General features: G+C 56.7%; 1 protein-coding gene across 3 annotated transcripts in view; it reads right to left on the reverse strand.

Moving 5' to 3' along the window:
* The window catches only part of PREX1 (phosphatidylinositol-3,4,5-trisphosphate dependent Rac exchange factor 1), a 182,200-nt gene that overhangs the window by 116,001 nt on the left and 40,968 nt on the right, over window positions 1-25,231 (reverse strand). The window lies entirely within an intron of this gene.

The raw sequence follows: 25,231 nt of genomic DNA on the forward strand, positions 1-25,231 counted from the left end.
TAAAACCTAATCTCGATTTTGGTTAAATAAATTATCACTACATGAGCATGGAAAAAAGAAGTGTGCAAGGAAATACCCTAAACTATAGGAGAGGACGGCCAAGATTATTAGCTGTCCCCTAACAGCTGGTCTCTCCTTTTCCTTTAGAAGCAGAACCCTAGATTTTAGAATAGAGACTGTATTTCCCAGCTTCCCTTGCAGTTAGGTGTGACCTGGTGTGATCTGGGCTAGTGGGGTACAAGTAGATGTATTACGTATGACGTCTTGGAAGTATCCTCAGGATCAGGGGAGACATGAGCAGGGATTCTCTTCTGCTATTCCTCTTTCCTACTGATTGGATAGCAAATGTGATGCCTGGAGGTCAAGCAGCCATCTCGTACCATGAAGTGAAAGCAACGTTTCAAGAAGATGGAGCAGCAACAGAGAAGGGTCTTATGTCCCTAGTGACAGTGGAGCCAACAAATCTGCCCTGGGCTGCCTACAATCCAGTACGAGAGAGACTTCCATCCCATTTAAGGCACTGGTATTGGGTTTTATCAATAGCTATGGAACCTAATTATAAAAGTGGAATTATAAAGTAATTTCAATTTTCTTCATTTCTGGGTTTTTTTCTAAATTTCTAAAATGAACATGCAAATTTTAAATCAAAAGTCATTTTATAACATAAATGTATGTTTTTTTCCATTTTTTGGACAGGAGAGGTTACTCGTGACCCAGGCCCTCTCTCGCCCACCACTGTCATCACGTCCTCAGTGCCGCGGAGGCTGATCTGCATCCTCCTGGAGGGTGCGTGTCCCTGAGCGGAGACCAGAGCAGGAGGCAGGCCGACACGAGACGAGAAGGCTCTCCTCGGGCAGCGGGGCCCCTGAGCCGCCCACCCTCCTTCTCCGTGTCGACTCTGGAAACCACAAGGCCCCTGGGACGCTGCCCAACCTGGCCGGGCCCCCCGCAAGCTGGCCCGGTGCCTCCACGGCCTGGGGCGGAACACGAGCCCTTCCCCCAGCCACAGCCCCACCGCCACGCAGGCTGAGATTCAAAACCTCTCCCGACTCCCCTGGCAGTGGCCGTGCCGGGAGCAGAGAGCCGCTGGCCCAGAAGTGGCTTTCCCCAAAGACCCGAACTTCAGATCTGAGACGTCACCTCCACGAAAGGCTACACGCTCAGTCACAGACGCACCCGACAGGACTGACATAAGACACCACTCCTTTCACAACTTCACACTTGCTCTTTATGTCACATCTCATCGGGCACATCGTGAATTATACGTACGTGTCTATAATCCAGGTCATTACATTGCAATAGCACAAATAGGCTGCACTGTACCGTGTCCTTAACAGACTAGTCTCTTCTTGTAAGCACTGAAAAGAAGCTACAATTGAAGCCTCCGTGCTGTTCCGTGAACTACCTACCACGCACCGTCCCACCTCAGGGCCTTTGCACTTGCTGTTCCCTTTGCCTGAAGGCTGTCTCCAGGTATCCATAGGGCCTCTCTCCCAAAGGGAGCCTCCGGAAGAAAGAGGGTCTAGGGCCCACTGAGGGTCGGAGAGTCACCTAGAGGGGCTGCCTCTGCTCCAGGGCACAAGGCCAGCCTCGGAAGGACGAAGGCCACACTGGCTGGTTCTCTTAACAGAGGCCCTTCCAAGTTGGCCTGACGTGCCCCTGGTCTGCCTCTGAGGGTGCGGGGCTGAGGTCAGGGGCGGCAGAGGAGCCTCGGGCGGGCCCCGGCGGACGTGGCGGCGGCTCCCACTGAGGCTGCATTGTCGTGGGGACCTGCACACACTCCCGTGCTGGGCCGCAGACACAGCCAGCATCCCGAGTTCTCCTCCGGCCCCCACCTCTCCGAAAGCCTTCTCTGCTCTTCGAACCTCTCCCTTCTCAGACGCTGGAAGGCTCCTGTAGCCCTTAAGGAAGCAATTTATGGGGGTGGCTGAGACTCAGAGGCTGGAACTGGCTACCTAATTCAGAGCCTGCATTTGCCACCTACTGCTGTGTGACCTGGACCGGGGACTCCACCTCTCTGTGCCTCATCCGTAACACAGACGGGGACGGTCAAATGACTGGCATCACAGGCTACAGGGAGGCTAAAATGAAATACTGCAGGCAAGCGCTCGGGTGAGTAGGCTCAGATCCCAGCCGGCCACTCGCAAGCTGTGTGGCCTGGAGGACTACTTCTCCTTCCTGCCTCACTTTCCTCCTCCGTAAAGTGGGGATAAACTGAGGCCCCGGGATTCAGATAGAACATGTCCGTATGTACGTAACACACACAACCAGCACCTGAGTGCGCCTGGCACCCAGCAACGCTCAGCCGAGCACCAGCTGGCACCCTCTCCACGGCGCCCCTCGACTTCAGAGCATCTTCAGGAGCCCCAGCCCTGGTGGAGAGACAAGAAGCCACAGAGTTTCCTAAAGAAACTTCGGGAACTGGCTCAGCGGCATTTACGGAGCTCCTCCCATGCACGAGGGGCTTCACGTTATCCTACGTTATTTTTACTTATTACGGTTATTTGTTCTTCCCATCCTAAAAACCGCTCTATTCTCGACGGCTTCCGAGCCTCCTGGGGTGAGACGAGAGGGGGAAGGCCTTAGAAACCGTATCGTGCCGCCACATCCTCGGCACCACCCACGAGGCCGTTCGCTGCCCTGCCGGCGCCCTCCTCACCTCGCTCCGTCTGACGGCCAAGCACGTGCGCGACCTCAGCGAGTCACCGACCTTGTCCGCGTCCATTTCCTCATCCGAGGAGAAAGAGGCAGCTGAGGTTTCCGAGATGGTGCAGGTGAAAGCCGCGTAAGGAGAAGACTTCCTGTGAGAAGGGGCAGGGGCCGGGCGGAGAGGCGGCCGGACCACAGGGAGACAGGAAACTGCTCGCGACTGTATTCTCAGGGGAGGAAGCTGTCGCCAGGTACCATCCAGGCCAACAGGCGGAACCCGGGGCCTACTGCGTGCCAGGCACGGAGCTGGGCCCTGCAGGCACGGACACGAGAGCTGACCATGCCAGGGGGATCACTCATTCCTGCAAGCATGCATTTATTCAACACCTACTGCATACCTGCTTGTGCCAGGCCCTGTCGCAGGAGCCAACAACACATCCATGACAAATAAATCGGACCGAATCCCCACCCTCAAAGAGCAGTGGCAAGACGGCCCATAAACAGACTTTAAAATAAAATGGCAGGTAGGGATGAACGCTATGAAGACAAATGCAGCAGGACGAGGGAAGAGAGAGGGATGGGTGGGGGGCCATTTCCCAGAGAAGCTCAGAGAAAACCTCCCCGAGGAGATGGCATTTGAGCAGACACGTGGGGACTGAGGCGAGGGAGCACTTCTGGATGCGAGGGAAGAGCATTCTGGCAGAGGGAACTGTCAGTGCAAAGGCCCTGAGGCACATTCAGTCCTTCCAAGGCCATCCTAACTACAGTATCTGCCCCTACTCCTGCCCTGTTTTCTTCACGGCCCCTGTCACAGTGGACATTGTGTGTGTCCATTTTTCAGTCTATCGTCCAGCGAGCCCACCAGAATGTCAGTTCCAAGACGGCCATGATGTTTGTCTGTCCAGGTCACTGCTGCATCCCCTGAGCTAGGACTGGGCCCAGCACAATTTATGGAGGATTCAGCAGACCCTCAACAAAGACCGTTTAGTGACTCATCAGTCAATCATCAGAAAAGTCTCCCCTCACCCCCGCAGCTTCCAGGCCCTGGAAAAGGTGCCCAGTTCTGACGCAGCCCCACCCCGGCCCCACCCCAGGCCCACCGTGGAGGAAGCTGAAGCAGAAACCGGGTTGCTACAACCTGTTGTGAACACGGCTGATGCAATACGGGGGGGTGCACCGAGGGGAAGTCAGCACAGTTCCCCACACAGACCCCACCCCGGGGTCCGGGGCCCGGCCTGCGAGCCCCCTGAACTCGCCGACACCTGCCAGCCTTCCACATGGATCCACGAGTGCCTCCTACAGGCTGTGGAGCTGTAACCCATCCTCCTGGGTCTCCAACTGGCGGCCCCTGGGCATGTCAGGGGTGACCAGCAGTGTGGGCTTTGCGGAAACTCGGGCCTCAGTCTGAACATCTGGTGTCCCATGAAATCCCAGCTCCCGGCTTCTTTGGGACAGCAGAGCACAGGCCCCCCAGGCCCAGGGGGCCACCACCGGCTGCAGGATGGCGGCTGCTGCTCTGCCTCCCACAGCCCAGCCTGCTGCCACTCGCCTCCCTGCCCGGCCTGTGGGCATCGGGCGGTGAGACCCCGTCCCAGACGCAGGCTGGCAAGTGTGAACCTGCCAGTTCTCCTCACACCCTCGCCGGGCAGACATCACCAGCGGAGCACAGATCTCTTTCCTGCTAGGTCTTCTCTTCACTGTTCAGAATTTCTCTCCCCTCACTGGGGTCACCGACGCCATAACGTGCTCTGAGATCCTTCTGTTCTAACCTTGTCTCCTCCCCGCTTCTTGGGGCCCCTCAGCTTTTTCTCCTGAGGAAGGGGCTCCGCAGAGAGCCATCAGGGCAGGGCTTCCCAGCGTCGGTACCACCAGGTACCGGGCGGGTGACTCTGCGGGGGGCCGTCCCGTGTGCTGGTAGACGATCAGCATCGTGGCCTCCACCCACCGAGGCCTGTAGCAAACCTGGCCCTCAGACGCCACAACCAGAAATGGCTCCACACACTGCCGAAACCCCTGAGGGCAAAACCTCCCCCCCAGCCCCCTGCTGAGAACCCTGCCTCACATCCCAGTTAAGAAAATGCCTCTAGAGCCAAGGAGCTGGGTGCAAATCCTGGCTCAGTCATTTACAGGCTGTGTGATCCTGGGCAGCCTCTCTGTGTCTCAGTTTCTTTCTCTGCAAAATGGGGAGAAAAAAGTGGACCCTGACTGCCCATGGGTATGGAGTGTCCTTTCAGGGCGATGAAAATGTCCTTAAACCAGACGGTGGTGACGGCTGCATAGTCTGTGAACATTCCAAACCGCTGAATTACACACTTGAAGCAGGTGAAACGCACGGCACGTGGATGACATCTCAGAAGCTGGCGCCACACACAGAATGTACCGCCACACAGGGGCACCGTGAGAACGGGATGCGCTGGGGTAACGTGCGTCCATAAGCGGGACTCGAGTCTTCGTCCTGATTACGGGCATCGGGCCGGCTGCTCCGGGGCCGTGCGGCGGCTGCTAGAAGGGGCAGCCTAGTGACCGAGCTGCTGGTGGCTGGGAACCAGCTCCGCTCTGGGTGGTATTTCCCGCCGGAATGTCCCAGACAAAGCAAACCCGGGGCCCCAGGATGCAGGGCGGGGCGGCTGGGCGCCCTGGGGTCCCTGTGCCTGTCGGCGCAGGACAATGGGGGGAATGCGGTCTCCTCTCAGTGGGGCTGACACTTAACATCTGAAGACAATGACTTTCAAGAGGTTTTGTTTTTTCCGTCTCCCTAAACAATAGTTCCTGGGGCTGGGGGGGGGTGCGGTCCCTGCCGGAGCTGGTGAAGGAGCGCCTCTGCAGAGTCAGGAAACAATGCACAAAGCGAGAGAACGCAAAAATAGCGGCTGGCGGGAGGGCACTGGGCGCGCAGGCTTCCTCCGGTTTATTTTCCCAGCGCCCGCCAGGGAGGCAGGCTGCCGACAACAGGCTCCGTTCAGCAGCGCGGACGTCGCCCGCTGCTTAGACGCAGTCTGAGGTCTTCAGTTAGGGAGGGTCGGCGACGTTCCCACTGCTTCCCACACACTGTCCCATCCCGAACAACCGCACTCTCATTCACAGAAAAGGAGACCGAGGTTCTCAGTGGATGAAGCGCCAACTCCAGAGCACACAGCCAAGGGGACAGGGCTGGGATCTGACCGCGGGGCTGTCAGAGTCCAAACACTGACCTGCCACGTCCACTCGGCCACAGCCCTGGGCTCCAGCTTCCCTGACCACCCACCCATGCCCCGCTCGCAATGGGCCACTTCACTGAAGCCGTCCTCCCCGCTCCACCCCACGAGGGCAGGCACCTTTGTCCCCACGGTCCAGCACAGCGTCTCGCCTTCCAGGCCCAGGAGGTGAAGGGAGGGAGACCTTGCAAGCGGGGCCTACGGACGCAGGGGGCAGAGGCCCCAACTGCCCTTGACCACTGTGGTCAGCTGAGTAACAGCCCCCCGGAGATGTCCACGTCCTAATCCGCCGACCTGCGAAGATGTGACGACATGGCAAAAGGGACTTGGCATGTGTGACTCAGCCAATGATCTGGATGTGGGGCGATGACCCACATGATCCAGGTGACCCCAGTGTGACCACAGGGCCCTTTAAAGCGAAGGAGGGAGGCGGAGTGAGTGTCAGAATGAGGAAGACCCAAAGGGCTTTTGTGGCTCTGAAGACAGAAGGGGCCAGGAGCCGAGGGAGGCAGGTGGCCTCTGGCAACCGGAGGGGCGAGTGGAGGCCTTCTCCCCTGGGGCCCCAGAGGAAACAGCCCTGCCAACGACTTAACTTCAGCCCTGTCGGTCCATTTCAGACACGTGACCTCCGGAAACCCAAGATCATAAATCTGTTATTTTACGTCACCAAGTTTGTGGCGATTTGTTACAGCAGCAAAGGGAAACGGACACAACCACCTAGCTCGAGACATAGACACAAAAAAATAAACCCCCACCACATCTCCATCAATCACAGCCAAACAAAGTTGGAATATTTCATTGTTATCACTGTGAATACGTAAGATATTATTCTACAGCATAGCCACGTATTTCATACATTATTTATTAGTCTTATAATTAGTAAGCTATGAAACGTCTTCTCTCTCTACCCCAATGGTCTCTACTAACCAATATTCATTAAGGACAGATGGTCTGATGATAACAATTATTATAATAATTATAATAACATAAACTATCGTTAACCACCCAGACCTGTTCTGTTCGGTTCCCAAGTTTAGAAAGCAAGATCCGACAAGGGAAACCCCAGGACACCAAGTTATCCGAACCGAACGACACCTGTGTTTCCAGCGGAGCACAGACACAAGGACCAGCGTATTTAAGCGCTGACTGCATGCCAGCGCCAAGGGTCTGAGAGGAGGTGACGGCCACGTCCCTGTTTCACAGATGAGGAAACAGTCTCGGAGCAGTCGGGTCATTTGCTCCAGGTCATGCAGGGAGGGAAGGACGGAGCCAGGACAGAGCCCAGGCCCACGGGGCGCCAGGGGCAAGACCCTTTCCCAGGGGATGACACTGTCCCTTGGGGTTGAAAGCTGGGAGAATTTCGTTGGGGGCAGGGGAGTAGTGTGGCCTGGTGGGATGACCAGGAGTTGGGAGGCCTGAGTCATTTAGGTATCCTGGCTGCAGTGACACCAGGCAAGTCACGAGGAGATCTTTGCAAAATGCACACGTGGTTACCCGTTGCCCTGCTACGCCCATTAACGGGTCCCATAATTCTGAGAATAACAACCAAAAAGGCCACACAGGACCCCACCTCACCACCACCACCACACTACGGGGCCACCAGCCCCGCCTCCAGGTTCTTTGGGCTGTTCCGGAAAACACACTGAGCTTGCTCCTGCCCACGGGCCTTTGCACATGCTGTTCCCGCCACTCACAACACTCATCTCCCTCCCTCCACCTAGTTAACATCAATTCACCTTCCCTGCCCTCCCAACAAGCTCAAAACCCAAATAGAGGCTTGGGGAGCTCCGTTTGCCCTTCTTAGCACCACCGTGGCCATCACTTAACCTTGCCTTTCGAGATTATTCAGTTAATGGCTGTCTTCCTCACCAGCCTGAGAGCTCCCAGAGGTCTAGCTTAGTCACAGTTTTATTCCTGTTTCATTCACTCTGTTTTATTCATAGTTGCAGCTGCAGCACTTGGCACCATGGTGCCTGGCATTCAATACATCTTTGATGAATGAATGAACGAATGAATGAATGAAATGTCTCTTTCTCTGGGGCTCCGTTTCCTCATCTGGAAAATAGGAATATTAAAGCACCACCTTCCAGGATCACTCTGAGGATTCCAAGAAACGATGCACATCAGCTGGGTGATCTGGGGAGTCTGACTTCTCCTCTCTGGATCTCAGTTTCCCCCCTGCACAACAGGTACAACCTAGCGCCCACTGCTCAGGGCCTGCTGCCTTGGTTTCCAGAGGCAGCCCAGCCACAGCCTCCCCGTGTGACCCAGAGGAAGCCACTGCCACGCTCTGTCCTCTATTCCCTCTTCTGCAAAATGGGGGTGGCAGGCGTCAGACACGAGGATCCCCAAGATGCCCTCACCGCCATCCTCCAGCCCCACTGCAGACTGACAGGTCACCAGAGCTTCTGCAACTGAGTCTTTCGAGGGCTCCTTTCCCAGAGGGGCTTGACCACGGCCTGGGGACCCCGAGCAGGGAGGGGACAGGAGGGCGGGGGGCTCTGCTTCAGTCCCCACCCACCGCAGGGACAGCATGTAAGTGTGAACCTCGGCTTCCTCTTCTGTAAACAGAGATTCAAACACCTACCTCGGAAGATGAAACGATAGTGAACCTCAACGTCGGCGTCATGCCAGAGCGAGGCCTCGCGGAACGCCAGCACTTACCATCGCCATCGCTGACGTTACTGTTATCTGTCAGCACATCCTGATACAAGAAACCCCACCCCCGACAGACAGACCACACTGAATTTTCCTGACATTTCCCCAAAACTGTCTGGCTCCACTGCAGCCATATGGCCAGTCTGTGTTTTCCTAGGACACACCAGGCTTGGTCCTACCTCAGGGCCTTTGCATATGCTGTTCCCTCAGCCCAGAAGACTTTTCCTCCAGATCATTACAGCACTGGACAGTTCAAACGTCACCTCCTGAGAGAGCCTACTCTGCCCACCCTGGCTGAAGGAGCCTGCCTCGACCCCCACCCAGTCACTCTCCACCACAAGACTTTGTGTTAATCCTTGTAAAGCAAGCATCACGGTCTGCAGGTTATTTTACACAGTGACCAGCTGTCCTTCTCTCCAGGAAGCACCGGCCCCATGAGGGCAGGGATTTCGGTGGGTCTGGTTCACTGCTGGATCCACAGCACTATGAACAGGGTGAGGCCGACACCAGACACTCAAGAAAGACTTGGGAGGAGAAAGGAGGGAAAGTTCCATAAGCCCCCAAGCCTCGTTTCCACGTCTGTCAGAGGATAAACAAGAGCCTCTCTCTCTCGGGTTCTTTTGAAGATGAAGAGAACGTGACACACGACAGCGCCGAGCACAAGGAATGGAACATGATAAAAACTCCAATTCTTAAAAATCACGAATGTGCATCCACAGGAGAATGGGCAAACAAACGGTGCTGCATTCACACAACAGACACGAGTCAGCGAACAAAAGAAAAGCTGCGACGCCACCACGGCCTGGACGCATCCCAGAAACACCCGCCGAGCACAAGGGGCCAGATGCAAAGGGGCGTCCCAGCAGACCCGCCACCGCCAGATCCAAAGGCCGGCGGAACGCATCTCTGAGGACGGAGGTTACGAAAGTCGTCACTTTTCTCACCAAGAAACCAACACTCGTTGCTTTTTCTCTCCAGGGACGGACTGGCGAGGGGCACGAAGGGCCTCAGGCTCAGTGCGTGTTCTGGATCCGCCCCCCACCCTGCCCGGTGGCGACGCACAGGTGAAATCACAGAGACGCACACATGAGACCTGGGGACTCCACTGCATGCAGTTATACTGCAGTGAAAACTACTTCAAAGATTTTTTTAGTGAAGTAACGAAAAGGGCGCTGCTCCCATCCACCCCGGTGCCTCCACCTGCCCACACATGGGGCCCCCAGGCCCCGACGGCCAACACAGGCCTCCAGCAGACCCGGGACCCCTGGCGGCCCTGGCTTCTGTGCGGCCTGTTGCCAGAGACAAGCCGCCCCACACACACGGCCCCCCCCCCCCCCCGCCCCGACCCTCCAGCCCAGCTTCCGAGAAGATGCGAGAACAGGAAGGCTGCGTCTGCCCCAAAGCGGAGAGTCGGGGGAGGTGGTGCAGGGGAGGCCGAGGCAGGGGGCTCCCCGCTGAGCGAGAGGCGCCCTGGATACCGCAGGGGGCTCCTCGTCGGGCGGTGCTGGGTGTCCCCCACCCACCGCAGGCACAGGTACATCACACAGCTGCTGACGGGGCACCTCCAGGAGCCCCAGCACGGGGCATGCCCGCACATCACAGGCCACCACACACCTCTGCATGCGCTTCCGGCTTAAAACCTCCAGCAGCGGCTCCGCTCCCGGAACAAACCACACTCCCCACCTCAGCCTTCAAGGCCTTGTACAATCTCTTCCTACCCCCCAGCTCCCCTCTCCCAACCCCCACACCACACCGGCCCCCTGATGCTCCAGGAGCTCCCAGCAGGCTCCTGCTCACAGGGCCTTTGCACTGGCTGTCCCCTCTGCCTGGAACACCTGTCCCCAGGTAGCCATGTGACTCAGGTCTTCCCCTCCTACAGGTCTTTGCTAAAACATCACCTCCTCAGTGAGGCCCACCCTGACCGCCCTACTTAAAACCACCACCCTTCCGAGGACCCCATCCCCCTCCCCCTGCTTCTTTTTTCCTGTAGCACTTAGAACCCATTGACACTACAGGCTTCTCTGATGTCACGTCCTCATTGTCTGTCTTTACCATAAACTCATGGGGGTGAGGGTTTGTCTGTCTCGTGCACCCCCAGCACCTGGTACGTGGCAGGTGCTCAATAAAGTACTCGTAGGTCCCAGGAGGGAAACCAGAGGCTTATCAGAGGATTGACCTTCTGATTATTTTCTGCATCATTTCGATTCTCTGTTGCATGTTATCTTTACGATTTAAAAGGCATAATTAGAAATCGGGTTTGAAAAGCCAGGTGGGGGCCATCCCCAGGTCAGCGGGTCTGATGTCCAAACCGTAGCACAGAAATCACCCAGGGAGCTTTTCAAAAAAAGCGTGGGAGGTGCGCCAGGAAGCTCTGCTGCGACTCGAGAGGCCTGGGGAAAGCCGGGCACCTGGGCCCTCCTAAAAGGGAGCAGGGCGGGCGGTCAGGGAGGGCTGCTCAGAGGAGGAGGATGGCAAGGATGCTGACAAACAGCCAAGATCAGGCGAAGCCAATTCCTGAGCCCTGCGCCTCAGAGGCTCCAACTCCCAGGCGGGAGGGCCTGGGCACCTGCATTCCTGGGGCGTCCCAGGTGCCTGTGACGGGCACTGAGGCTGAGGAAGTGCCCATTGAGCCTGAGCTCCTGGTCTGAAGGTGTGCAGCTGGCTTTCATCACGAAAACTAATCAAATCACAATAAGAAAACTGGAAACCACGCATAGCGACAGCACCCACGGTGAATACCTGGGTGTGTCACCTGCGATGGTTCCTGCCGTGCGGTTCCGAAGGCACGGCTGCCATCGCGGGTGAGACCTAAGCTGGCACGTCACCTTTCCCGGGTCTGCAGCAGCTGGAGGAGGGCACGTGGGCCCTCACCTCGCCGTTTCCCCATTCGGGACATTTAGGTTGTTTCCAACGCTGGGTTCTCACGCATGGGGCTTCGGGGAACATCTCAGGACACAAAGCATTGGGGGATCCCCCGTCCTCAGGATGTTTTCTCGGACTCCAGTTTCAGTGGGATCCAGGGTCCCAGGGCCGTCGTGTTCGGGAAGCTCTTGCTAACTCTGCTAAATGTTTCGCCTAAGAGTCTGCACCGATTTACCACGCAAAACTGACACAAAAGGTGACGAGTCAGAGCGTTCTCAGAGCTGCGGCGGGACGGCCAGTGCACAGAGGCGGCAGCGAGGCCGGAGCACGACACGGTGCAGCTGGCGCTCGTTGAGAAGGCCCTCCACGCGGGACACCGTCCTGCCTGCCCCATCGACGTGACCTCAGACCAGCTCAGGACCGCCCTGTGCGCCATGTTTGATTTTGCTATCGAAATGACTCGTCCAACATCACTGAGCAAAAGCAGCATTCCAGAAAGCCGGGCCCAGTTTCTCAGGGGGCACAGGAATGGCAGGCAGGCCGCCCACACCCCCAAGAAGGGACAACTGGGGTCATCAGTCCACACCCTGTGGCAGAGCCCGGCGATGAGACTAGCTCTGGTCTCTGGTCCTTGGCCCATGGGGTGACATGCTGCCTGCTGGAGAGACACCCCGGCCCGTGGCCCAGGGCCCAGCCCGTGGGAATATGGCAGAGAACAAACGCTGGAATAAAGGCGTGAGGCTGCAGACATCAGTGGGCAGGGCGGTGCCACCGGAGGACGGCACCCCGCTGCCCCAAATCTCGCCCCGGCCGCCAGCCACCAGCCAAGGCACACAGACGCAGAATCCTGTGCTCAGCTTCAAACAAACGTCCCAGTTCCCTTTTTCTCTATTGCAGAACTTCCCGCCACATCAAGCTAAAAAGGAAGTGGGCAACCCAACGAGAATGGCGACAGCAACTCGGATCACCTCATGTCTGCCAAGGAAAGAGGAAGAGACAGTCGGGCCGGGCCGTCCAGTGGGGATGGGCATGGGGTGGCAGGCCGGGGCAGACTGAGAGGCTGTCTGGAGAAATCGAACGAGTCGACTCAGCGACTGCCTGTCAACGGGCAAGGGGTGAGGGTCAGTGGTCTCGGTTTTACTCGTCTGTAAAATGGGCAAGTACCTACAGCACGAGGGCAACTACGGAGATTTAACTAAGAGGAAACCCGTAAAGCGCTTATGGACACGGGACCCAGCACTCAGTGTGTGCACCACTCATGTCCCTAACTATCACCAAGTTCAAGCTTTTCATCCGGGCACCTGGTCACCACATCCTGCCACAGCCTCCTCAGGCCAGGCTGAGGCCCTGCCCGCCGGCCTCCAGCGCCCCCCACTGACCCCGTTCCTGATGCCCACTAACCGTGGAAAGCACCAGCAATGTGCCAGGCAGAGCAAGGGGAAGAAACCATCTTGGGACAAAACCCCTGTCCACTCACTCAGCAAGTGCTGGAGGTGACACACAGGCTGGGACCCCCACGAGATGGAGATGGAGCCCGGAGGACCGCCTGCTGTGTGTGGAGAACTGCCCCCTGCAACAGTCCAGGGGGCAGATGACCATGGACTGGACCAGGGTGGCGGCATGGCGGTGGTGAGAAACGGTCAGATTCTAGGTGGGTGTCAAAGGCAGAACCCACAGGATTTGCTGATGGACGGGACACGGCGGGTGAGAGAGGAGGGGAGGCTGGCTGTTGGGTGTCTGGCCAGAGACACTGGCAGGATGGAGGTCACTTTTACTGAAACAGGAAAGACTGTGGTTTGGGGTCGGGGGGGCGGGTAGAGGGAGAGTTCAATTTGGGACATTTTAAGTCTCTGCCCGCACGCAAGCCAGTCTGTGAGGAAGGCAGACTCTCAGCAACCATTGCACAATGTGGAGTCAGCTGCAATCAATCATGCTGAGCGAGAGGAAGCCGCACTGGGCCAGGCGACCAGGTGGGCGTGTTCAGGGAAGGCTGCCTGGAGGAGGCACCCAGGAGCTGAGCAGCCAGGGACTGAGGGAGGCAGTGGAGGCCGCTCCCTCTGTGTGTTCTCCACTGTCCTCATCACTTCCCTTCCCACTTCCCACCCAGAGGGGACAGAGCCCAAGAATGAAGGCAGCGTGGCTCCCATGGTCGAGCTGTGGGGTCAGACAGAGCGAGGTTCACATCCCGGACCCACCTGTTTCTTGCTGTGTGGCCCTGAGCTGGTGACCGCCCCCCTCAACGCCTCAGTTTCCTCATCTATAAAAGGGGGTGATTGTGCCAGCGCGGGGGGTGGCATGGAGCTCGGGAAACCCCGAGGGAGATGCCACCTCCCACCCCACGTGGGGCGGCCCCGAGCCACAGTGAAAGCTGCTCTGTCAGGGCGGCTGGAGCAACGGGCAGGGCTCAAACCACAGACCAGGGGCACGGGCTCCAGACAAGCCTGCGGCCCCACCACCCGGGCCACCTCCACCAGGATTTTCCATCGTTCAAAACGGGAACCCTATAAAACGCACCACCTCCCGGGTGGCCCCGGGCAAGGGTGTTTTTCCACAGCGAGGGCGAGCTCAGTCCCAAACGACCGCCAGGGCGGCAGGGCTGTGCCCCTCAAGCAGGAGGAGGGCGACTGGCCAGCAGGCAACAAGAACCCAATGTCCCCCGTGCAGGGGAGACGGGTGCCGGCTGGCAACTCCTCCCCAAGCAGCCCCCGCTCCTCCCTCACACAGGTTCTACCGCCCGGAGCACCCGGCTCGTGCATCCTCGAGCCTGTGAAGTCATTCATTCACTCACTCGGCATACAACTCTCCGCACCTCCTAAGGGCAGGCACTGTTCGGGGCCTCAGGGACAGAAGCATGAACAAAAGAGACGCAGCTCCCACCCTCCCAGGGCTGATGGGTGAGGCACAGGTGACAAGCGAAGATATACTGGATACATGTTAGGAAGCAAATCAAGCCAAAAAGGGAGAGATGAAGCGGGGGCTGCTATTTTAAATGCCGTGGCCAGGGAAGGCCTCTCTGATAAAGGGACATCCTGTTGACACCAGATGAAATGCGGGCATGGGCCATGGGAGCCCAGGGGAGGGCATATCCCACAGTGGGGACAGCAAGTGCAAAGGCCCTGAGGCAGGGGCCTGTTTGGGGTGTCTGAGGAACGGCCAGACCACTGTGGCTGGAGCAGAGCAAAATAGGTAAGTAGAGGGACTGGGCGAGATGACCAGAGGAGGGGAGGGCAGGTCACAGACCCAGGCAGGAAGGCAGGCAGGAGCCTGATCAGGCAGGCTGAAGAGACGGGATTCCAAGCACAGTGGGCAAGGCCCTGAGAAGCAGGATACTCAGGAGCTATGACAGGCTGGGGAGAGATCCGCCTCCTCAGGGTTGGAGGGTCGGTGCAGCCCCTTTCCCCCAGGGCAGCACAGAGGACTCCGAGGCCAACTCCCGCGTCCCCCGCTGGACCCTCCCTCACTGCCCTGGGCCTCGTCTGTCCCCGTCTGTAAAATAGAGACTCGAGCCCTGCCCCACCTCCTGCAGGGACCCACGGAGGAGCCAGACCCCAAGCTCGGGCTGCTCTCCACCCCCAAGAACGAGCCTCCCAGGTCCAGTGTGCACGGGGCCCCCAGGGACCCGGCCCCTGAGACAGCCTGAGACGGGCTGAGAACCGAGCTGCCCTCGGAGGTGGCGCCTGGCAACCAGACTCCTGCCTGGCAACGGTGCAGGAGTAGGGGGATGGCGGCTGGGCGCCATGGCGACGGCAGCTGGGCCCGGGCAGGCTGCTCTGGAGGGGTCCCGGGCTCCGTGACTCCGGGCCCCACAGGGGATCCGGCGAGCAGCCCTGCAGGTCTGGGGGCCGGGCTCCCCACCCACCAGGCACGGGGTCCCTGAGCGGCTCACTCGGCTTCTCCAGACTCCCAGCCTCCCCTCCAGGAGGGGGCCCAATGCCCACCGCGGGGACATGCGAGAATTCGGCATCACCGTGTAGGAATAAGGACAGCAAGAGTTTCGGGAGCGCCGACCTCGGGCCCGGCTCTGTGCCAGGATTCCATGCGCCATCATCTCATTCGACTCTCCCGGGGCGGGTGGCGTCACGATCAATCCCGTGTCACAGAGGAGAAGATGGGGGCCCTGAGAGGGGAAGCGCCCCCCAGTCAGGGAGGGGCTGTGTGCCCTCAGGCCTGTCGTCCCGCCGCCCGGTCAGCAAGCGCTTCCACAGCATCGATACCGATGGCAAGAGCAGGGCCGACATCTGCTGAGCGCGGCAGAGGGTCAGGCACCCCGGCCTGCTGCGGGGCCGCTGCCAAGAGCCCTTTTTACAGAGGCACAGACTGAGGCACAGGGAGGTGAACCTGCCTAAGCAGGTGTGACAGCACGTGGCAAACCCGTGGCACAAACGCAGGCTGCTGTCACCAAAACCCACCACACTACGCCCGGCACCTGGTGGGTGTCTGGTCATCACGATCTGGGTCTAACAACGGAAAGCCCCCAAGCCCCCAGTTCACCGACTCTCCAGCCTCGAGCCTGAGGTCCAGGGGCCCCCAGCCGCACCCCACCATTCTCCCGAGGGTGTGATGGCTTTCACGAGAGCCCCAAGCCCACGCAGCCACACAGAAGGCCATTAACCCAGGGTCCCTCGGGCTGGCCACTCGGCTGGACATTCATCCCGCCCCTCCACCCGGAATTCTCTACAGATCGATCCTGGGGAAAGAAACAGCTCCTTAAGGTCACATCACGAGTATGTGAGAGCAATCCTTGACAGCGCAGAGCCAGGCGGAGAGGAGAGAATCTGGGGGGCCCTCAGTCTCCGGGAGCCGGAGCCACACACAATAACGAGCTGATGTAACAACCAGAGGCCCTGGGGCCACAGCAAAGCCAAGTTGCACAGCCTGAGGGCCAGCAGCTACCCTCTCTGAGACTCAGCTTCCACATCTGGACAATGGGCAGAAGGAGAGTGCGCCCTGCAGTGACACAGATCCGAGGAGAGATCACGGATCAAGGGCACCAAAGACGCAGCTCTGCCTGGAACTGCGGCTGCTCCATCAGGATTCTCAGTATTGCCAATCCCACAGCCAGGGGTGCCCAAGAAGTCTACACCAGGGGCTGCAAACACCAGTGCCTACGAAGCCGCGCAGGTAGGGTGAATGGGTGAAGTTGGGCACGTGTGGGACAAAAGGGAGGGCAGGGACTGTGGCAAAGTGGATACAAACAGGGAGAGGGTGGGGACTGCAGCAAAGTGAAGAGCAGATGCCCATCTAGAGGGGCAGCCGCTGCTCTGCTCCCATCCACTGTCACCGGGCAGAAACAGAGCCAGATCGTCCCGTTTCCAAGAGAAACTGGAAATCTAGATTTCCGTGACAATTTTCCTAACTTTTAAAACCCTGTGTGGCTAATGCTAAAATGTACACGTAAAGGTAAAGAAACCAGAATAGCCAACACAATTGTGAAAAGGAAAAAGTGCTGGAGGATTCACGCCGCCTAATTTTGAGAATTACTCTAACGTCGCAGTAATCAAGACAGTACGGTCCTGGCGAAAGGTCACAGACACAGATCAAAGGAACAGAAGCGAGAGTCCAAAAATAGACCCACGCAAATACGGCCATTTGGTCCGTGACGAAGGAGCAAGGGAAATTCAGGGGGGAAAGGGCAGTCTTTGCGAGAGACAGGGCTGGAACAACTGACATCATATGCAAATCAATGAACTCAACCCAAGTGCACACTTTACACAGACGTTAACTCAAAATGGATCACAGATCTCAATGTAAAACCATGAAACTTCTAGAAGAAAACACTGGAGAAAATCTTTTTGACCTGAAGTTAAGCAAAAGGTTCTCAGATGTGACAAGAAAAGCAAGATCCATAAAAGAAAATAAGCGATAAATTAAAATGTAAAACTCTTGCTAAGCAAAAGACACTGTTAAAAGAATGAAAAGACAAGATACAGACGGGGAGAAAATATTGGTAAATGACATATCTGATGAGAGGTCTGTATCCAGAACGTAACTCTAAATTCAAGAGTAAGAAAACAAACAACCTAGTAAAAAACAAAAAAAAAAAAAAATGGGAAGAAGACCTAAATATACACTGTGCCAAAAAGGACGGATGGATGGTGAATATGCACATGGAAAGATATTCAGCGTCATCAGCCATGCGGGAAATGTAAACTAAAACCACAATGAGAGACCACCATGCTTCTGCAAGAATGGCTTCTACGAAAACTGACAATACCCAGTCCTGGCAAGGACGTGAAACCACAGGATCTCTCACATGTTGCCAGTGGGAATGCAAAATGGTACAGCAACTTTGGAAAATAATGTGGCGGTTTCTCACAAACTTAAACATCCACTTAACATACGGCCCAGCAACCCCACTCCTGGACATTTACCCTAGAGAAACAAAAGCTTATGTTCGTACAAAAACCTGTACAAAAATGTTTCTAGCAACCCTATTTATAGCTGCCAAAAACTGGAAACAATATATCCTTCAAACAAACTGTGGGACAGCCAAACAATGGAATACTATGCAGCAATGAAAAGGAACAACCATGGATACACGTGATGACATGGATGAATCTCAAATGCCTCTTGTTGAGCAAAAGAAGCCAGTCTCAAAAGGCACTGCATGCAGGATGAGTCCAGTGCCATGGAATAGATATGTTCTGGAAAACGCAAAACTATAGGGACAGAAACCAGATGAGCAGTTGTCAGGGGTTACAGGTCGGGGAAGACGTGACTACTAAGTGGCGGCATTAGAGGGTTTCGTGGGTGACAGAACTGTTCTGCACGCGACTGCGGTGTAGGAACATGACTCTACACACGTTAAACCTCATTAAACTCTGCACCCGCAAAAAGTCATTTTTATTGTACATAAATTTTAAAAATTAAATCTTTTGAAAACCTCACACTGGATATCAACATGAACTTGGGGTTTTTTATATTTACAGATAGAATAATACAGAAAGACAGATGGGTGGGCACGCATGAGTTAGCGTTTATACACATACTTCCCAGCTCTATCCACCGGGCGGGCCTCGAAGCAGTGACGTGCCCACCCAACACCCACATCTAGGTTTCTCCACACCATCCTCCAAGAAAAAGAACCAGAGCTCCTTGGAGAACAAGGGAGGATGCTACCTGTGTACCAGGCGTTATGAATACAGGGAGACACGGGGCTATGAAGCTGCCATGAAAGCGACAATGGACTGACGCTGGGTGCCATTAATCTTTCTTTACAGCAACACACACAGGGGGCTGAAGGCAGAAATGCTGGTCTACAATTTATGAATGGGCTACAGGAAGTTCGGGTTGAACACAGCCACACCCAGCCTTGTCTGCAGCCTCTCCATGTGCATCAGAACCCCACAACGCAAGGAGACAGGGCAGAGAAGGACCTCTCATGGACGGGTGAAGGCCACCCCACTTCCCAGCGGGGGCGTCCTCATGCACAGGCACAAAGGTGCTGATACAAGGATATTAACTACCCAACTGTCTAAACAATCCTAAACAAACTATGGTCCATTGAACACACGAAAAACTATGCAGCTGTGAAAAAGAATGGGGAAGTTCTGTACATACCGTAAGAGAAGTTCTAAGAAATACTGACATGGGGGGAAGCAGAGGACTTCAGACCCTGCCCCTGCACTCCTCCGGTGCACGCACACCAGGAGAGGCTTCACCAAGGTTCAGAGAGACCTCGCTCCAAAGAGCCGTGAGGTCAGCAGGCCCCAAGATGGGCTCCAGGAGCCCCCCGTCTCCCTCTATTCACAAGGCCCAGTACACACGTGGGGTCCTCCCTCCTTGTCTCAGGTTTGATCCGTGTGGCCAGGAAACGGCCACAGAGCAGAACAGATGGCGTAGCGATCCAAGGCTAAGTCATAAAAGAGCCTGTGGCGTTTGCCTGTGGCTCCTTGGGATCACCCGCTGTGAGGGAGGCCACCTGCCACGCCCCCGATGGAGAGACTCACACGCCGGGAACCAACGCTTCCCGCCAACAGCCAGTGAAGGAGCCGTCTCGAAGCAGAGCCTCCAGCCCCAGTCAAGCCTTCCGATGAGACTGCAGCCCCAGCCGACAGCTTCTCTGCAACCTCGTGAGACACCTGGAGCCAGAACCACCCAGCCACCCTGCTTCCAATTCCCGACCCACAGAAGCTGTGTGAGATACCAATGTTTATTATTTTAAGCCATCAAGTTCCAGGGTAACCAATACCGCTATGTCTGGGCTCAGGGTCTCTGGAGAGGTTGCAGACAAGCTGTCAGTCGGGACTGCAGCCACCTGGAGCCCAGAGGATCCACCGGCATGGTTTGGGGCAGGCATCGGCTCCTTGTGGCTCGCGGCTGGAGCCTCTGCTCCTCGCCACGGGGGCCCCTCCGCACAGCTGCCTGAGCATCCTCCCAACACGGCGCCGGCCTCCCCGGGGAAGGGATCCGAGAGAGGTCGCCGGCCACACTCCTTTATCATGGGGAGTCTAAGTCCTCTCCTCCTCCTCCCATTCAGTAGAAGCGAGGCACTAAGTCAGCCCACACTCAAGGGGGGAGAGAGACAGGCTGAGTAACAGGAGGCGGGGCCATCTTGGAAGCTGCCTTTCACACAGACCAAATCCCAAAAGGAGTAATGAGGCTGTTGTAACAACAGCACAACAAGAACACCTAATATTTACTGGATGTTCACCGTGTTCAGGGGTCTTACATGTGTGAACACATTTAATCCCTAAAGCAACCCTGTGAGGTGGGTGCCACGATTATGACTGCCAGATTCCACCACTCCTTCCACACTTGCTCTGTCACTTCCTGGGTGTTTTCTCGCCTTCAGAGAAAGCCAAGGTCCAGGGACGAGCCAAAGCCGTTCGCTCAGACCTCTCTGAGGAGGTGCCACTTGGGCTCTGACCTCAAGGAAAAGAAGGAAATGGACAAGTGACAATCCAAGGAAGAATATTCCAGCAGCCGAACAGCAGGTGCAAAGGCCCTGAGGCAGGAGTGGGTACTGTTTGCTGGAAGGCTCCAGAAGGCCCACATGCTGGAGAGGAGCAAGGAGGGAGAGGTGGTGAGAAAGGCAGGCAGTGGACACAGAAGCCATGATGAGGAGTCAGATTTTCTAAGCAACATGAGGAGTTAGAGAGGTTCATGCAGAGAGGTTCAAAGCCAGCCCTGGACACCTGGGGAACCTCCAGGGCAGCAGGGACCTCCTCCTGGGCTGGGAGCCCACTGTGATGACAGGACCCCCTCTGCTGCTCCGTGAGACCCTGGAATGACCCTGCCTCCTGTGCCAGGGCCAGGCCACCTGCAGACCAGCCACACGTAGATGAAGCCTCCCCGGTCTTCCCGCACTCCTGGTGGGGAAACCCACCGCCCGCCAGGAGGCCCCAGCCCCCAGGGCCCGTCTAACCAGCGGTTAGCCTCAACAGGGGAAGGCCGCCCTGCGGGGCTCCCACGGGAGCCTGAGCGGCCCAGGGGGGCTCTGCCTGCTAGACCCGGGGCTGTGACCTGCTTGACTCTGCTGCAGAGCCCTGGGACCGTGAGGAGTCAGGGAGCCTCTGACGGACTCAGTTTCCCCATCTACAAAATGGGACTGACCATGTCTACGCTGGACTTCTCAAAGGGAAGTCCTGAAGATCAAAAAGTGCCCTGAAAAAGTTCAAAACAGCACCAATACAAGGCTGGTCTAGAAATAATAACGATGATGATCATAATGTAACATTTATTGATTATCCATAAATCAGTCAATACATCCATAAACAAGTCACTACGTACTGGGTGCTGTTCTAAACGCTTTACAGAAATCCCTGCATACAATCCTCTCAACGACCCTGTGACGAGCTTCTCTTTACAGATGAGGAAACTGAGGCCCAGAGAAGTCTAGACACTTCTCTAAGGTCACACTGCCAATGAGCAGAATTACAGTCATATCAGGGTCTGTGCATTTTACATGTATTAACACACTTACTCTTCACAATAACCCCACTGGTGGGCACTATTATTATGCACATTTTACAGATGAGGAAACTGAGGCCAGAGAGTTTAAATGACTTATCCAATTACAGAGGGTGACGACTCCAAACTACACAAAGGTCAAGGGGGTCACAGGTCAAGAGACCTGGGCTCTGGGCCCATCTGTGCCTCGCCCCGGCCACACGACCTCTGGCAAGCGCTTGCCCCCACAGTCACTCAGCCAAGAAAAAAGGAAGATTCGGGCCGTGCGTCCATGTCGAGATCCTATGAAAATGGTGAGAAGGACTCTCAGCTTATCTGGAGGCTGCGTGCGGGACGGTCCGGCTTAAAGGAACGGCTGGTCAGGGAAGGTCTTCTGAGGCGGTGACACCTGCGCAGAGAACTAAAAGGGACGGGCACAGGCCGTCGGGACATCTGAGCAAAGAGCTTCCAGGCAGGGTGAACAGCATGAGCAGGCGGTAAGAGGCACGGCTGTGCCCAAGGGCCCGGGGGCAGGAGGCTCGACAAGGGACTTTGGTGTTCACTCCTAGTGTGATGAGGTTCTGGAGCAGCATCACTGGGAGGGGCAGTAAGCAGACAGCGTCCGGGGCTGAGCTGGCTTTTAACCAGGGCCCTCTGGCCGCTCTGGAGAGAAGGGACTGCAGGGGGTGATGGGGCTACTGCAACAGCCAAAGCAAAAGACGAGAGGGACATAGACCAGTGTGCTGGTTAACACACAATCTCTGCAGCCAGGTGGGGTGAGTTCAAATCTCAGCTCTGCCACTACAGGCTATGTGACCTTGGGCAAGGGGCTTAACCTCTCTGAACTTCAATGTGTAAAATGCAGATAGAAAGAACATATACTTGATAGGGTTTCACGAGTATTAAAGGAGATATCATTTTTAAGGTGCGTGAAAGAGAGAGCGCTGTACCGGGGTGCATAGAAAGTGCCGTCAGTGTTGGCTAAATAAGGTGGTGGCAGGGAAGGTGGTGAGAATTAGACGTTTGGAAGGTGGACCCACGGGACTTGCCGCCGGCTTGGATGCTGGGGGTGACTGAGGAGGGGTCAGGAGTGACTGCCGAATTCTCGGCCTGAGCCACTGGAAGGGGGGAGCTGACACCGCCTGGGGTGGGAAAGACAGAGGGAGAGGAGCGGGATTCAGGGGAGAAGAGGAATTTGGCTTGGCACACGACTGGTCTGAGATGGCATCAGACATCCACGTGGCGATGGGAAGAAGGCAGTGCCCACACAAGTGTGACATCCAGAGGACAGGTGGGACCACTGGGAAGAAAAGAGGCCCATGGGCTGAGCCCGGCACACCCCAAAAATCAGAGGTCAGGAGGCGGAGGAGCATTCAGCAGAGGAGGCTGAGCGCTGATGCCGAGGAGACCAGGCGCCCACAGCGTCCTGACACCAACTTCACCACCCCATCTGTGTCAGGAGAGGAACGGTCTCATCAACTACTCAGCACCTTCTCCACGACAGCCGCATCCTAAGATGCTCCTTCCGTGTCCACTCCTGCGCCCGTGATCCCGGTCCCCACAGGGAGAAAAGCGTCATGGCTTCAAAACACACAGAACAAGCTGGCGGCTTCTAAAACCGTTCTCCCGACAGCTCAGCTGCGGAACATGCCTTCCCCGTCTGCGCGGCCCCCGCTCTCCCGCCCAGGCCACACAGAGCACAGGGTGAAAGTAAGCACAACGGCTGCAAAAGGAAACGGCAAGTCTTGCAAAAGATGCTGGATTTCACGACGTCGACGGAAGTGATGGTGGAAAACAGGCACAGCTATGAAGACGCGCAGGCGTGGAGGGCGGCCGGTGCACATCGGGAGAGAAAACAGCCACGCAAGGAGACAAGACGGGGAGTTCCAGATGATCTGACCGTCAGAGAGGCCCGCCGTGAGAGCCGAAAATGGGCCCTGGGGTTTTTTGCAAAATGACTCTTTATCATCACGCTGTAAAGGGCAACCTGACAGGAATGACATCATACCATGTAGTCGCTTAATTTTATCAGAAAAATTATGCATCCTTCAAAAAAAAAAAAATCAACCCTTGAGTGGCTCTGTTGACTCCAAGAATTCACGCAAAGCAGCTACTGTATTCTAAATATTACATCCTAACCAATGAAAGGATGAAATTCACCCTACTTTTAGGACTCTGGTTTTCTCCTTCAGGGGAAGTCCTCCCCTAGCCCCCACCCCAATACTGCTCTGTTATGGCCGATTTCAGTGGATTCTCAGCCGCAGGCCTTTTTCCGGTGCCAATCGTTCTGTGACAGAGAGCTCGTCCCGGACCTGCAGCTGGCTGGGCCCTGCCTGGACCTAAAGGCCTCCCCCCACCCCTGGAGAAACCTCTTCCCTGGGGGCAAGAAGCCGATTTGCCCACGGGAACCACAAACCCACCTGAAGGGAAAGCCAAGTGGGTTGGTGGGCTCAGAGCCTCGGTGGGCAGTGTCCAGCAGCCTCCCCTGAACCCACGTGACCCCTCAGCAGCCCCCTTCCCGCCCCACTGGCCAGTGAAACAGCCGTCAGCTCCCCCGCCTGTCGCCAGTAGGCCCGCCCTGTGAAACCTCATAAAGGTGCTGACTTAAAATGGGTACATCTTATTATACGTAAACTACCTTACATCTAAGAAGTGTTGATCTGCGTAGGAGCACCCTGCCTGGGGTCTCCGGCAGGCCGCCCAGCCCCACCAGCACTAGCCGAGGGCCAACCCCAGGCCAGAGAGCACCATTCAGAAAAAATGCAGGGGATGCCAAGAGCCACTGGGCCCCCGTGGCTGTCCATTCTGCCCCCAGGAAACTGGCCTGGGGGCTCCTCCCTGGGGGGGTGCTCAGCTTAGCACTCTGAAGCCCCCCAGGGGCCTGGCACCAGGGTGGGAGAGCTGACCCAGCCAGTTCCAAGCTCAGGAGTCACTGGTGATACGTAAACTCTGGAGCGCCCCCTCTCACCCCATGGATGTGACCCTCAGCCCCTCAGCAGCCGCAAAGGGACTCATCGCGACTGGCCAGCCTCTCGGGGCTTTTCTGGCCAACCTTCAAGACTCGACCTCCCTGACGTAGGGCCCCGGCCACAGCCTCTCTTCTTTCCCTCTTGAATCTCAAAGGTTTTCTGATCCTCCAATACCCCAGCAGGAGAAAGAATTTGAGCACGTACCCCCCAAATTTCATTTCAAAAATATGTATGAGCCCCCTACCATGGGCCAGGCAACAGGGATGCAGGAACAGAAGAATTTCAGAGCTGAATTCTCAAAAGGTAGACAGATTGTCACCAGACAGACAGAAACTTACAGACCAACAGGAGGGGAGCAGGACCACGAGGAAGGATGATGCCGGGAAGGTGCGGGGTCTTCTTCAGACAGCGTGGCAGGGAAGGCCTCTCGGAGAAGGGCACGTGAGGGGAGAGAGGCCAACGGGGCAGGGCAGGGGGGTCCTGGGGAGAGCATCCCAGCACGGGAGAGAAGGAGGCAGGACTGCGCGTGGGGTGTCCACGGGGCTATGGGGGGTGAGGGGGGCTCCAGACAGAGGAAAGGGGAGTGGGGGGGCCACTCAGCCTGAGCAGACCTAGAAATCTAGGTTTGTTCCCCGGAGGTGGGAGGGCAAGCGGTAAGAGCTCTTTGGAGGAGCAAACCAAGCCCCTTCTGGACTCATCCTGCCGGGACACCAGCGCCAACGGCCCAGACATGACAGGCAGGGGAGGCGGAGGGCAAAGCGGTGAAGAGCACGGATTCTGAAGGCAGAGCCCTGGGAGGAGGAAGGAGGGTGGGAAGAAGGAACAGAGAGGAAGAAGAACGAAGAGAGGGAGAGAGAGGGGAAAAGGGAGAGGAGGAAAGAGGCGGAGGGTGGAAGGAGGGAGAAAGGGAGACAGGAAAAACGGGGGAGGGCAGAGGAAGGGAGGACGGAGGGGACAAGAGGGAAGAGAGTGGGGGACGGGTCAGAGCATCTCTAGCTGATGACCCAT

The sequence above is a fragment of the Equus caballus genome, chromosome 22, assembly GCF_041296265.1.
Source record: "Equus caballus isolate H_3958 breed thoroughbred chromosome 22, TB-T2T, whole genome shotgun sequence".
Lineage (NCBI taxonomy): Eukaryota > Metazoa > Chordata > Mammalia > Perissodactyla > Equidae > Equus > Equus caballus.